The sequence below is a fragment of the Pezoporus wallicus genome, unplaced genomic scaffold (genome assembly GCF_028554395.1).
Source record: "Pezoporus wallicus isolate ANWC-B61680 ecotype Strahan unplaced genomic scaffold, APGP_CSIRO_Pwel_v1 contig_6484, whole genome shotgun sequence".
NCBI lineage: Eukaryota > Metazoa > Chordata > Aves > Psittaciformes > Psittacidae > Pezoporus > Pezoporus wallicus.
In genome coordinates, this window is record NW_026638903.1 from 2,974,993 (window position 1) to 2,988,491 (window position 13,499).

At 40.6% G+C, this 13,499-nt stretch overlaps 1 protein-coding gene across 4 annotated transcripts in view; it reads right to left on the reverse strand.

Annotated features, from left to right (window-relative positions):
* The window catches only part of COL8A1 (collagen type VIII alpha 1 chain), a 67,235-nt gene that overhangs the window by 10,332 nt on the left and 43,404 nt on the right, over window positions 1–13,499 (reverse strand). Inside the window, exon 4 of one of the 4 annotated variants that reach the window (XR_008972621.1) lies at window positions 10,912–11,033. The exons of the other annotated variants lie outside the window; for them this stretch is intronic. The gene's annotated coding sequence lies outside the window, so the exon portion shown is untranslated. Of the gene's footprint in view, window positions 1–10,911; window positions 11,034–13,499 lie in introns of those variants that run through there. 4 annotated transcript variants of the gene reach the window in all.

The window sequence follows — 13,499 nt, forward strand, 5'->3', positions numbered from 1 at the left end:
AGCTTGGCACAACTTTCCTGAGAGCTAACTGGTTTCATAATGCATATTAAGACTAGCTATGCTGATTTAATCTTATTTTCAGCACTAAAGAGCAGGAGGATGGCAAGGGAGAACGCATCCTCTGTGTAGGGGCTCAGCTATGTCATTGGCAGGAGGTGGTTGCTCTGTGACTGACTTCAGCCCAACCAGATTTGGGGTCCCACACCATTTTACTTTTAATGGTGCCTATAGCTTCATTGAAGGCGACACCTGTTTCTGGAGTAGGTGAAGAGTTTACCTCACTAAATGGTCTGTAAGGGCCTGGGCACTCAGTAAGGAGGGAAGGAGGATTTATGGTAAATGTAGTCCTGCCTTCTTGCCTCTTGTGAAATTCTCCCAGAAAGATCAGGTTAATTATTCCCCAGTCTCCCCCTTCCCTTTTCTCACTGTCCTTTTCAAGGAAGCAAAGTGTTGAGTGCCTGAGTTCAGTCTAGATTACCAAGAAACAGCTATTGTTTAGGATGTTAAAAATAAATTGAATCTTTGCTCAAGGTCTCACAACTGTGTCTGATTATCATGTGGTATTTACTGAGTTGAAGAGTCATAACAAGGACTGTCATAACAACATTTTAAAACGCATGCATGTATAAACCCGCTACTAATGGGGAATATTCAACATGTGGTGGATGCATATTTCTTTTTTTTTTTTTTTTTTAATTCAAAGTGGTGCCCACAGTTGCTTTCTTAGAGAAGCGTGAAAACATCTAAATAAATGCCTTAATCTTAAAAACTGATAATAATCTGTAAACTGCCCTTGGCTTCAGTGATAATTGTATGTTATTTTCTTGAAATGCCTGGGGGGATCTCTGTTTATCCCTTTGTAAATTCGTTTCCAAGACAAAGCAACTGCCTGTGCTCTGGTCTCTTTGTGAATACATTTGTATGTGTGCTCAGTCTGGATGGTCACTCAGCCCTCTGTATGAAAATGACACCCTTGGACTTCCCCTGTTTCTTACTTCTGAACAGTGTATATTTGCATGTGTGTCTGTATCTACATATATATGAGAAGAGTTGTCTGTTTGCAGGTATTTATGTGTACATATATGTGAAACATGTATCCTGGAACTGGAAGAAGCTATGACGACAGGGAGAAATTAGGCCCTCAGACCTAATTATGTTGTCTTCTCCCCATGCCCAGTCTGCTGAGAGTCTACCTACATGGGCCTGCGTAGGCATCTCCATCTCTCTCTGCAAATCTGGGCATTATTAGATTGGCATTTCCGCAACCCCTAACTCCCAGGCACAGGGCTCTACCAACTTGACAGAAGCATGAAGCTCACAATTTACGATGGTATTCAGATGCCTGGCACTAATAATTGATGCCCAGGGGAGTTAGTCTCTTGCATGACTTTGAGGATCTGGCCCAGAAGCTGTTAGCTGGAAAATGCCTGAAAGCTACTTGCAGTCAGACTGCAGGGAGCCATGACAAGGATCAGCAAGCTGGGCATCGCTGGCCGGGTAACCATAGTCCCTGGGGATGCAACTGTCTTGCGTGGTGGCATGTACTTGTTAGCATGAGTCGGTATCTGACCTCAGGGTGAGGAGGAAGGACCAGCATGGAGGAATGTTTGCAGAAAAGCATGCGACTTTAATTACGGGATTAGAATTAATTATAGGTAGGATTTAGCAAATACCTGCCTTTGAATACATTTTCCTGTTCTCTGCAATACGGCATGTGTTTGAATCCTCTGCCTAATGCTTGCTTCTGGGCAGTTTGCCTACAGTCTTGGTCGCAGGCAGCTTTGATGGAGACACTTAGGTGACTGCCACTAGCTCCCTGTTCAGCAGCCGGCTGCATGAGGAACGTAAACCTGGGCCTGATAATGTGGAACACACAAAGTGATCAAAGCATAGAGCTGACTCCCCGCTTATGCTTATCGGGATGTAAGCACCTTTCTGGCGCAGAGCCTGGAACTGACAGTCAGTGTGTCCAAGCACAGACTATTTGCTCAACATGGGAACTGACCTGAGGGCTCCCTCTCTGAAGTGGTGGTGCTACCAGGCACTGCAGAAGGAGCAATCCAGGGGGCACAGGCACTGACACTGTCCAAGGAATTTACCTTATCAGATGTAATGGTTTTTCTGTGCACAAGTAACCCACTGGCAATGAAGCTGGTTTTTATGGAAGTGCTTTTATAGCCAACCGTTTCTCAGGGGCATTGTTAGTGTTGAGATTGTTTTGATGGAAATGCTTCATATCTACTGCCAGTCCTCTACCCCAGAATAAATGTGAAGACAAACAACCGGAGATGCGCTTCAGACTGAAGTGCTTGATCCTGTAGGCTTAACCTCAGGGTGTTGATAATGAACTGTGGTGACTGCTGGTTGCAAAACAGCGTGAACAGGGAATGACAGGCTTTCTTTGGAAACCTCTGTTCTCGGCTGTCATTCATTGCTCTTGGCCTCACTCTGCCCTGAGATAGGTTGTGCTGGCTGCGTGCAGTAGAAGCCTCCCAAATTTTCATGGTACAATTGTTTGCATGTTATTATGGTACAATGGTTTGCAAAGCGTAGCACAGCATTTTGCTATTTTAATCCAAAGCAGTGTCTCTAGCAGTGCTGCTGTGAATTATAATCACTGGTAGAAGTGTAAAAAGTTTCCATTTTGCTACCTCTTGTTTCAGCCAGCTACAGCTTTGTGAACAAGCCACACGCTAGCAACTGGCTCTAAATGACAAGTGAATAATCTGCACAGTTAAGTTTGTTAATTAGTGAAATGCTCCATCTTACCAGATGCATGGAGTAGACAAAAGTGAGGGTAGCAGACTGTCTCTTTCAATGGCAATTAATAAAATCAAATGCATTCAGAAAAAATAAATTGTATTCCTTGTGAATGTGTGCTGAGTCCTAAAGAGAGACAAAAGATCAACTCAGGCTATATATACTTTATTCTAATACAGCCTGCTGTAGGATTTTCTTTCATGTGTCTGGGAAGACTGCTTAGAGGGGAAGCATTGTGTGAATTAGTAGATCTCAATACCTTTAGGAAAGCATCTAAGCTGTTTTTGCAAAAATCCTATTCATTAACATCTAAAAGACACAAATAGGTGCTAGAGTGCATATTTTTCTCAAATGCTTCCCAAGAAGTGGCAATAGAAAGGAAAATCCTAATTATAAAAGTGCTCTTGGTAGTGACAATGACTGTTACAGATGCTACAGGGATGACCATAATCTGTCTTTTTATTAGATTAAACATTATGAAAAGCAGTACAGGGGTCTGCACATGTAATAATTGTACAGGCTTGACTTTTCAGCCTAGCTATGCTATGCTTGGTGCCAAACCTGAGGAAATGTGGGAAAAGTGGCCAGAAACTGATGTTGTTCTTCTCTTGATCCTGAGGCTGTAACAAGTGCTGTTTCAGTTGTTGATGCCACCTGAGGCCTGACTTGCCTTGCACAGCTTGTGGTCCACCCTGCTGTGGTACAGTGTCCTGCCATGCCACAGCTGTGTCTTCATTCTGGGAGTAAAAAAGCCGCACTGTGTTCTGGGTAGAGCCCAGCTGCAGCTTTGGGAAAGGCAGGTGTCTGTCTCTCTTACCACCAAGGTCCAGCCTGTGCTCTGCAGTGGGGGCATTCTGGGAGGTGAGGGTTCCTGGCACCTTTTGGGTGCCTGAGGCAGGCAGGAGGCTGGCTCTTTGGAAAAGGGTAGGCTTTAGCCTCTGTATCATCAGTGATGAAGCAGGGACTTCTCTGAGGTTTAGAACTGTATTTCCCTTCCTATTCGCTCCTCTTTTTGGCACAGCACACATATTGGTTAAATTTAAGTGCTTTAAAGTGATCTAGATGGGGGTCTAACACGACCCCTACCAAGGCATCAAGATCACTAAGCTTTATTAAGATAGAGAGTCCAGTTCTGGGTGCACAAGTTCTTTGGTTGAAGTCTTTTGCTTATAGAGAAGCTCTATTTCATGGGTCACTTTGCAGTGATCATACTCTAGCCTTTGCAACCTGGACAGTGTTTACTTTAACAGTCCTGGGAGTTCTTGAGCTATAAGGCAAGAAATCTGTGTGGGACTTTGAAGTACTTGGCCTGCCTGATCTTAATTTGAAACAATTTATTGTTCTCTGTCACTCCTGTTGCAATCCTGTGACCTTACGTATTGCTTTCTTGCCATAGAATTTGCTTGACTGCCTGCTCCTGAAACTGGCACAGCATAGCATTTCTGTTCCTTTTCTTACTTTGATGGTGTACAAAATGTGTTCTCTTGGCTCGCACCCTCATGCTGCTTCATGACTTTTTTTTTTTTTTTTTACAAAAGCAAAAGGCTGTGGAGGCTCTATTTCAGCGATGGATTGTTACCACTTACAATATTTCTGTTCACTGTGCTTTGATGAGCCTGTCGAGAGAAAGCAGTGTCTTTCTCCCTTACTTTTATTTGCTGTGTTCTAATATTGCAGGTCTTTGGAACCCAAAGTCCCAGTCCAAGGGAGATATGAAAGCAATAACAAAAGCCTGTAAAATATTTTTCTTGAAAAAAACCTCATGTGTCTCAGACAATTTTTATCAGAAGGTTATTTGTCATTAAAAAGTTTCCTGCCCTTTGCATACTTCTCCTACCTTTGCACAAAGAGTGGAAGAAATGATTTTGCCTTAGAAGGTTAAACATGCTAGACTACTCCACCTAGAGAGAAATCAGGAGGATGTTTTTAGGAACAATTACCTTCCTATTATAAAATATTGCAGATATCATTATATTTGTTAGGATCTTAGTCACGACCTGACACTATTCCATCAAAAAAAATCAAGCAGGTATTATCTCATGATCATATTTCCTCAATGGGTAAATTATATTTTTTATGCTGCTTTTCTTGATAAAGACTAAGATGACAGTAACCACAAGTGAGCACTCATTTGGCTGAAATGGTTTCAAAACTGGGCTTTTAATTTTTATAGAAGGCCCTTTGTTCTCTGGGTCACACCTGTGGGAAGACATGAAGTTGGAAGTTGCTAGATGCTTGACAGTGAATCTGCCAATGTACATCTCTTCATAATCTGTCCCTGGGGCGCAATCACCACCAGAACCTCTACTGTACTCCTCTACATTGCCATCCTGGTTGAACTGCACACATAGAATCCTGTGTAATGCCAGACAGATCTGCCCGTAACAGCCTTCTGCCTTTTCCTCTTGTGCAGCAGGTAAGAAATGCTTCTTACTGAGGTCTACTTCAACACATAACCAGGTGGCTACTGAATGAGCAGAGAGATGAAGATTGAAATCGCTGTTAACAAGTAACAATGTACAAAGTAACAAGTGTCATGTACAGGCCCACATAGTTAACCACTCTCTTCCCGCTCTGCAAGTGTAGAAACAGCATGATGCCACCAAGACAACTTTCAACCTGAGTTGTGAAATACTCCTTGTAAGTTTGATTTGGTGAAAACTTAGAGTAAATGTTTGCCATGACTCTCAAAAGTACAGTAAAGAATACTTCTGAAACACACACACAAGACTTCCCCCTCCCGCCCCCCTTATCCTGGATCTATGAAAGTCATTTTAACTCCAAAGTCATTTACGTACAAAGATGCCATGAGGCAGAATTAATTTCCTATGTGCAATCCAATGTGCTATGGTTTAAAGGACCTGAAATGGCCATATCTGTCACCATGGAATAACCCAATTGATGCCAAAGGAAAGCAAAGCCAAGTACTGAAAAGCAAATACTACCACTCACTCACTTAGGTATCTCAAGTCTACTTCAAAAGAAACAATACGAAATATTTGGTGCCACCATTTGGACTCATGATCACTGGTAACTGTAAGACTAGCAAATATACAAGCTATAAAGCTGGTCAGTGCTCAGCTCTCCTGTCTAACTGTTATGTCTGCAGTGGGAGCTGGTACTTGCGTTTCATCAGTACTGCAGCCAGAATGAAGGACTATGGCAGCAGTAGCAGACTGACAAAACATGTTGCTACCCAGCTACTAAACTGGATCAACTCTGAGCAGTGTGCTGCTGGGATAGTAAGCCCTGCCCATGTGAGCCATGCACATGTGAGCATATGTACACAACTGAAATAATCAGTAAGAATTAAAATAAAGAAACTAAAAACTGCCAAGTCAGCTTTGCTGGCATTACTGCATCTGAGTAGCTTGTGGTCATGCAAAGGTTTTACACCACTGGCTGATGGGACTCCAAAGCACAGCAGCTTCACAGCAGGTGAAGGAAGAAGTGCCTGGAGGAAAGCTAGGTTATGAATGGAAGGGAATACGTTAAGGAATTAAGTGAGATAGCAGAGATTGAGCAGCTCTCTGCTGGGAATTGAGGTGTAATAGTATCTTCACTGATTTCAGCTTTAATACTAAATCAGTAGTGACTGTATTGGACAAGAATCTAAGAGCTTTTATAATCCATGGGATTGTATGGCATCCATGTTTGTTCTCTCATTAGGTACTATTTTCATTACAAGTTTTTGAAAGTAACATTTCAGAGAAGGGAAGTAAGGCAAACTTACCAAGAGCTTTCATCTCTTTCAAGACATAGGGGACAAAATGTACAAACCAGTGCCACATGACAATGCCAGTGCTTTTAAATGCATATTTGGATGAATTAGTTTCAAATGGTATCTGCAGAAAGAAATTATCACCCTTCTCTTTTCTTCTTTTCAACCTAAAAGGTAGCAGCAGTATTCAAAATCACTAAGAAATGAAAAAAAAAAAAAAAAAAAAAAAAAAAACCCCACCAAAACCAACAAACAAACCAACACCCCAACTCAGTAGGTTTCATTTTTTGGCAGTTTGTTTCTTCTCCCTATTTAGGCTCTAGATTGGATTGTCTCCTAATGTGTGTACAAATCTCATAAATCACCTTTGAGAACTGCTGTTAAATTCTACCCACGCTTCTCCTCTTCCTGATCACCTTCTTATTTTATCTCTCTTCTCTTTATAAATTACAGCTATTCCTTTTTTTATCCTTTCTTATTCCCCAAATGATGCAGAGTTTCTTTACAGTGGGCAGTTGAAAATTAATTACTTTTTTGATATTGTAATTATGATTACATGCCATTATGGTTTTGGTTTGGAACAAAGTCCTCATCTTGATTAAATGTGACACCTGGAATGAACTTGTCTTCAGAGGACTAAGCCATGACAGATCATTCAGAGGAAGAGGAGAGATATGTTTTCCTCCACCTGCCAGTCATCAGTATATTGTGACCATACAACACCGGCATGACATTTCATAATGTAAAGCTAGCTGTTACAGAAGAGAAGACAAGCCTACGTATTTTTCATTTGGAAATGCAAAATTATTAACACAACATTGTTGAAGAGTTTTCCTGGATAGTTTCCTCTTGGCTGGCTCAGGCTAAAAATGACTGCAGAAGTGTAGTATTTTATGAATCTTCCTGACTGTGAAATCTTGTAATTCTCCTTGGGAGGATCTGTGACTCAGATAAAATGCAGAAATCTGAACAGACATGATGGAAAACCATGTGCACTAGTGACTGCAACTTTGAAAAACTTCTGTCCCATCAGTTCCTGTGCATCAATTACACTGGTGAATATTTCCGAGAGATCAGTAACTCAGGCCTCCATAATTATAAAGAAAAACCCTACATGATCTGGAACAGATTTTTTTCCCAAGTGACTCAATTAATTACTTCCATGTGACAATTAGCAACATTGGAAGCTTGTGAAATTCAACAGTCAGGGAACCGGTCATTTGTGCAGACAGGCAATGTGACATATATAGATAACCCTATTAACTTTTAATGAGAACTGTAATCTGTATAAAGTTTTCTAGTTGTTAAATATTTTTAAATGGATCTCAACCTATATATAGCCAGACAGTTACCCATGCAGTAGACTATGGCCTGTTTTTCTTAATCAAGTAAAACTACAATAAGAATTTTGCTCAATTAAGAACCAAAGAATTTGGCTGCATTTTATTTAATTCTTGGCAGTATAAAAACTGGTCTTTCCAACAGTAAGTGCCAGTGTAAAATATTCTGGCAAGGAACAAATGTCAATTTAGAACTATGAAATTCCCATTTTCAGACAGTAAAATTAGAATCACTCTGGTTTGTATTAGCTTAAAAAATACCCAACCCCTGGCTTACAGTTGTGTAGCTAAGTAAACAGGTATTCACTACTGGCCCAGATTCTGTTCTCAGTTATTGTAGCATTTTGACCATAGTGGAGGTAATTCCTATTTATAAGCAGAATAACCAATATCACTGAGTTCTAACTTTTCCACATCCTCAATTTATTGATTTTGATATTCTTCTGCTATGGAAATTATCACAGTGGTTAAATGTATCTGGTTTGAAGTGGACAGCAGTGATTGTTATTGAATCCACTTTACTGCATCGCATCTTGCTACTGATGATGTTTAATGGGATGTCACAGATGAACAGCTTTACCTGCCTAGCCCCTCTGAGCTAAAAGGAAAATTTCCAAAGATGGAAGAGTTGCAGGATAAGTGGGAGTGCTGCTTTCCTTTAACCCAAATTCTTCCTGGAAATTGGGCTGGAAATGTCATGAGAACAGACACTATTTCATATATCTGATTTTTTTTTTTTTTTGACTGGTGACAAAGTTCCCATTTAATTAAATGAAAGCAAACTTTGGATGTTTCTGTTGATGTACAGAGGCAGTAGGAGGATATGGGAGGAACCTGTAAAGTAAGCCTATCTATTAAATGAAAGATATATATGTTCAGACTTGACTATTGTTTCACAAGGAACTCCCAAGGAAACATACATGTGGATCCCATTTCCTGCAGGAGTTTGCTTTAAACAATCATGAAATCAACATATCATACTTCAAAGATTTTTTAGTTTAGCTGGAAGTAGGGCTGTAAATGTTCTGTTGATATCCTTCACCATGGCTTAGCTGATACTATCAGCCAACCCACTTCATACCTGCAGAAAAGACTACTTCTCTTTGGCCTGCTAGGGAGCTCTGTAAGCCAAGTGTCAGCACTGCAGTCAGGTCTATAAATCTTCTAGATTATTTGTGCTCTGGAGTTTCTCTTGCCATTGTGATTAAGAAATAACTGAGTTGTAGAACTCCACCAGTACATATGAAGCTCATTGAATTTTATTCTCTAACAAAAGCATTATTTTGTAAATGGAAAAAAAAAGGCATAAATGTAAGCAGATACGTATGTTTTTTATATTTGAGCCCATTTAATTATATCATTAGTTTTGCCAAATAACATGACATGGACAAGTTAGATGTTAGCCTTTTTTATAATTTAACCAAAGTGATCACATACATAGTGTGCTGGCTGCACACATTATTATGTTTGATCTTTGTCCAACCACAGAAAATTGGTGCAAAAAAAAAAAAAAGCATGTGAGGACCCAGGGCTTCCAAATATTTTAAACTCATACAAAGACACTAAGCTTACTCGTTGTTCAGTCGAGTTCACTGTAGGTGATGACGCCTCACTGACTAAAATAGTCCTAAATTGAATTGTTTTGCAGAGAAATGCAGTGGTCCCACCTTTTTTTTTCTTGTAATTATAGATGATTCTCAAGAAAAACACAGTTTGAAGGTTAACACATTTTAAAATGCACATCTCCGGCCTTGCTCAGCTGTGTGCTGCCAAAGCATGCATATTAGAAATGAGCTGAGGTGGCAGTGTCCAGATCCAGAAAAGCCAACAGTTTTTACTGTAAATATAACACAGACTCCCAGCAGTTGCTATCTCTAAATCTAGGGCTGAAGCTCTGAATCACAGTGGTGAAACAGGCGCCTATTGAATGTTTACTATTCTCATAACATATACTTTCTTTCCTATAGTGCTGGCAGGGAGGGCATTAGAAAATGGTAGTTCCGAAATACTGTTCCTGCCTCCTCCAAGGACATGCTGCCCCTAGAGAACTAAGGAATTTCTGACTTTTTCCCAATGAATTCCTAAGAATAGACATGCTAGCATCTCTGAAAAAGACCAAAGGCACATTATAAACTGTCTGGTATTGCTGAGTTAAATAACGGATTGGCCCTGGCTCTGAGAAAAACTCCTATGTTGGACTTGAATCCTGCCTGCTTACTCACATCTCAAGACTATTTTAGGGCATGGCAGAATTCTGGTTCAGAGTCCTGATCTGATATGTCTGGACACCAGTACTCAGGCAGCAGGCTCAGGTTTTAATAGAGCTAGAGAGTTTTAAGCATGTGTGTAATGTTCAAAACTACCTCTATGACCTTGAGCAAGTTACTTACAGCACCACTTATTTCCATTCCTATGGACAACAGGCCTGATCCACCAGCCCTGATCCCTGTTCGCATATGTATATATTACTTGCTATCACTCCCCAGCTCCTACTTTTTGGTTTGTTCTAACCCCTGCTCATAAGTTTCTTCCACCTTGAGCATTACAGTTGGTATTGGAGAAGGAAAGTAGCAATGAAGAGTAGCAAACCAATAGGAAGTAGAGTTTCATGTAGTATCTTGAGGTCCCTCAGCTCAAACATTTCGTTTAGCACGCCTCTCGAGTTCAGGACTTCAGATGGGGTCTACAGTGCAGGAACAGAAATAACTTGGCAGGCCAACCTGCCAAGGGGAGCATCAAGATGGTGCAGTCTCACTGGCTAGTGGTCCCCATGCTACCTGGTTTAAAGTTAAATCTTTGACACCTCTGCAACACATTGCAGATTCTTCTGAGATTGCTGTGTAGGTATTGTCAGTCTTTGCTGAGCTCCTCCAGTTCCTAATTTGCAAAATGGGTCTGAAGCTCCTTAGTTCTGAGTAATGCTGTAAGAAGTATGCTGAGTATTTTAATGAGGCTATACTAAGTCATCCGTCTTCTCTTATCTCTTATGCTCATGAATGTGTAACCCACTAATTTACAGTGAGTAGAAACTTTTGGTGGCAGTAAACTTCTATGTACTACATTGTTCCTCATAGTCTCCAGTCCCTGCAGTTGACTGTTTACAGGTCTCTCTAACCTCTAAATAAAGCCACAGAGCCCATGAGTCAGTCTTGATGAGCAGACACATTTATCCACATTCTCTTCAGGACTATGAGGCCCAAAAGAATAGTTTCCTGAAAATATGTTTGTCAAGAAGATGAGTGCTCAAGACAAACAATATAGTGGAAACACGAACCAAAAAGAAAACAGGATATCCACCCCACATTTTTTGCTTCAGCAAAACCAGATGGATTTGTCTTTGGAGACCCCAGGACTGGCACTGCTTTTGTGTGTGTGTGTGTGTACTAGGTGCCATATTTTGCCTACTCTTCTTTTTCTGGCTTTGCTTTTGTATATATCATAGTGTCTAAAGCAATTATTCACCTCAGTTATTCTACTTCATCCATGCAAATTAGAACTGTAGTTGCAGTAAATATGAAACTGTAGGTGCTATCCCGTTTTTCTTACATGCTCACTGCATTACTTAAATTCTACGTATTATTGCTTCTTCTAAATTGATTTCTTGGTCTGAGTAAATGCAATTCATTAACTCTATTCTAACCCTGACACAAGCATCCTCTCTATGCCATTAATTACAAAGTTTTCAAGAGCATTTGCGTTTGCAGTCTATGATGCCATAAGGAAATTGAATAGTACTTTACAATTAAAGGAACACATTTCTATGTCTTGACATTATTGTTCATCCTGGATTAGATCAGTATTTTGGGGAGCCACCTGAAATTAGCTCGCTTCTGTAAGGTACCTATTTCACTCCAGTTTTAAAACCACCAGAGCAACCTTTTTTAGAGTCTTTTCCAGAAATGCTTAATTCCTAAAAAAAAAAGAAAAAAAAAGGTGTGCTTCACTTAAAGCAAATCAAACCTGAAAACTATAACAAGGAATGTGTCTTATTGGAAGGAGAGAGAGGAATAAAGTTTTAGGTCCTGATACTCATGTTTGAGTAGTGTAATTTAGAAAAATCTTCCTTTGTATTGATGGCATTGCGCCTGTGCAAAATTGGGATAATACCTCTGAGCAGAAATAACTGATTCTTTATAGCTGGTCTGTCTCCTGAGAAACAGTGCAGGAACCTTCCTTACTGCCAGCTTTCCAATACTAGCATTAGTGAGACTGTAAAAGTCTTGGGGAGAAGAAGGTGAAGAGGGAAAAGAAGCACTGACCTAAAATTGCACTAGCCTGGTGCAGATTAGTCCATTAAAAAGAGAAAAGGGGATAATAAGGTCTGGAGTAATTGTTTATTTTATTTTCAGTTTTAATCACATAAATCCTTGTCATGCTGTAATCAGCCATGTTTGCTGAAGGAAGAAAAAAAATAAAGCAAAACAGGGCATGATCTGAGTGAACTGCGTGGGGAGACCATGTCTTTTGCATGCACTGGTCTTCTGCTGCAGGCTGATTCCAGTGCTCCAGCTGGGTTGGGAAGGGATGCTGCTGCCTTCACCCATTCAGTTGCAATTCTTCCACCTCCACCCTCTCCCAGGATGGCAGAACAAGCCAGCCAGGGGTCTGCTGTCCCAAGGGCTGCCCCAGTCCCTGTGGATTAGCCCTTTGCTGCTTGGGGGCTGGGGGAAGGATTCCCACCACCATCAGTAGCACCCGCCTTCTGGTTCAGCTTCTCAGGCTGTGCCCTACTTTAGGTATCACCTGTTACGGCTTAATGACTAGGTAGTGCTAATGAAAAAGGAGGTGAAGTTGGTGATTATAATAAGACTCTGAAGGGCTGGAAATTTCATGGTTGTATAAAGGAAATACTGTTAATCCTCAGGAACAGGTACTATTTCTATAGCAATAATTTAAGACATTTTCTCCTTAGCACAAAAGCCACACACTGGTATCCATGTAGGCTTAACACAAACACTGCACTGGCAGTTCAGGGGTAGTCAGCTCTTACAAGCAATCGTAGCTTTGTAAGCTTTGTTTGGAGTTTTATTAGGTTCCCTACTGCAGCCCTCAGTAGACAAAATGGGCTTGACATTTAAAATATATCTTGTGTAATTTTTCTATTTCCAGATACAGTCACCATAACTAATTTGTGGCAATAACCAAAAGAAAATTAAATGTTTATGCATCCTTATTTGTAACCAGGATAAAAACCAGATTGTTAGCAAGTATATTTATAAAATCAAGCTCACTGAATGTCAAATGGTATAGCAGTGCATCTGAAGGTCAAATATTTCTTACTGGTGTATATGTATTTAAATAGGTACTACAGCTAATTCAGATGTCCACTGGTGCCCTTTTTGATCAGTATGGAAAGTATACTGGGTTTTCACAGGAGATCCTTGAGAGCCGCCGTGTCTCGCTGATGAAGCTGCCCCGTAGGTGGCGTGAGCCATCCACTCAAGCACAGACACAGGCTTAACGCTCTGCTTGCATTTTTGTGTGAAACCCACGTTCACGTAATTGTCCCTTATATAGGTGCTATGGTCTGTGTTGGCTGGGACACAGTTGTGTTACACTGCCTTTGAGTCATAACTATCATGTCGTGATAAATTATAAAGATATTTCTTTCTGGTAAAGGTAAAATCTGATCTAAATACACGGTGTTCACCTATGCCTTTGAAGGAGAAGAGCCTTCT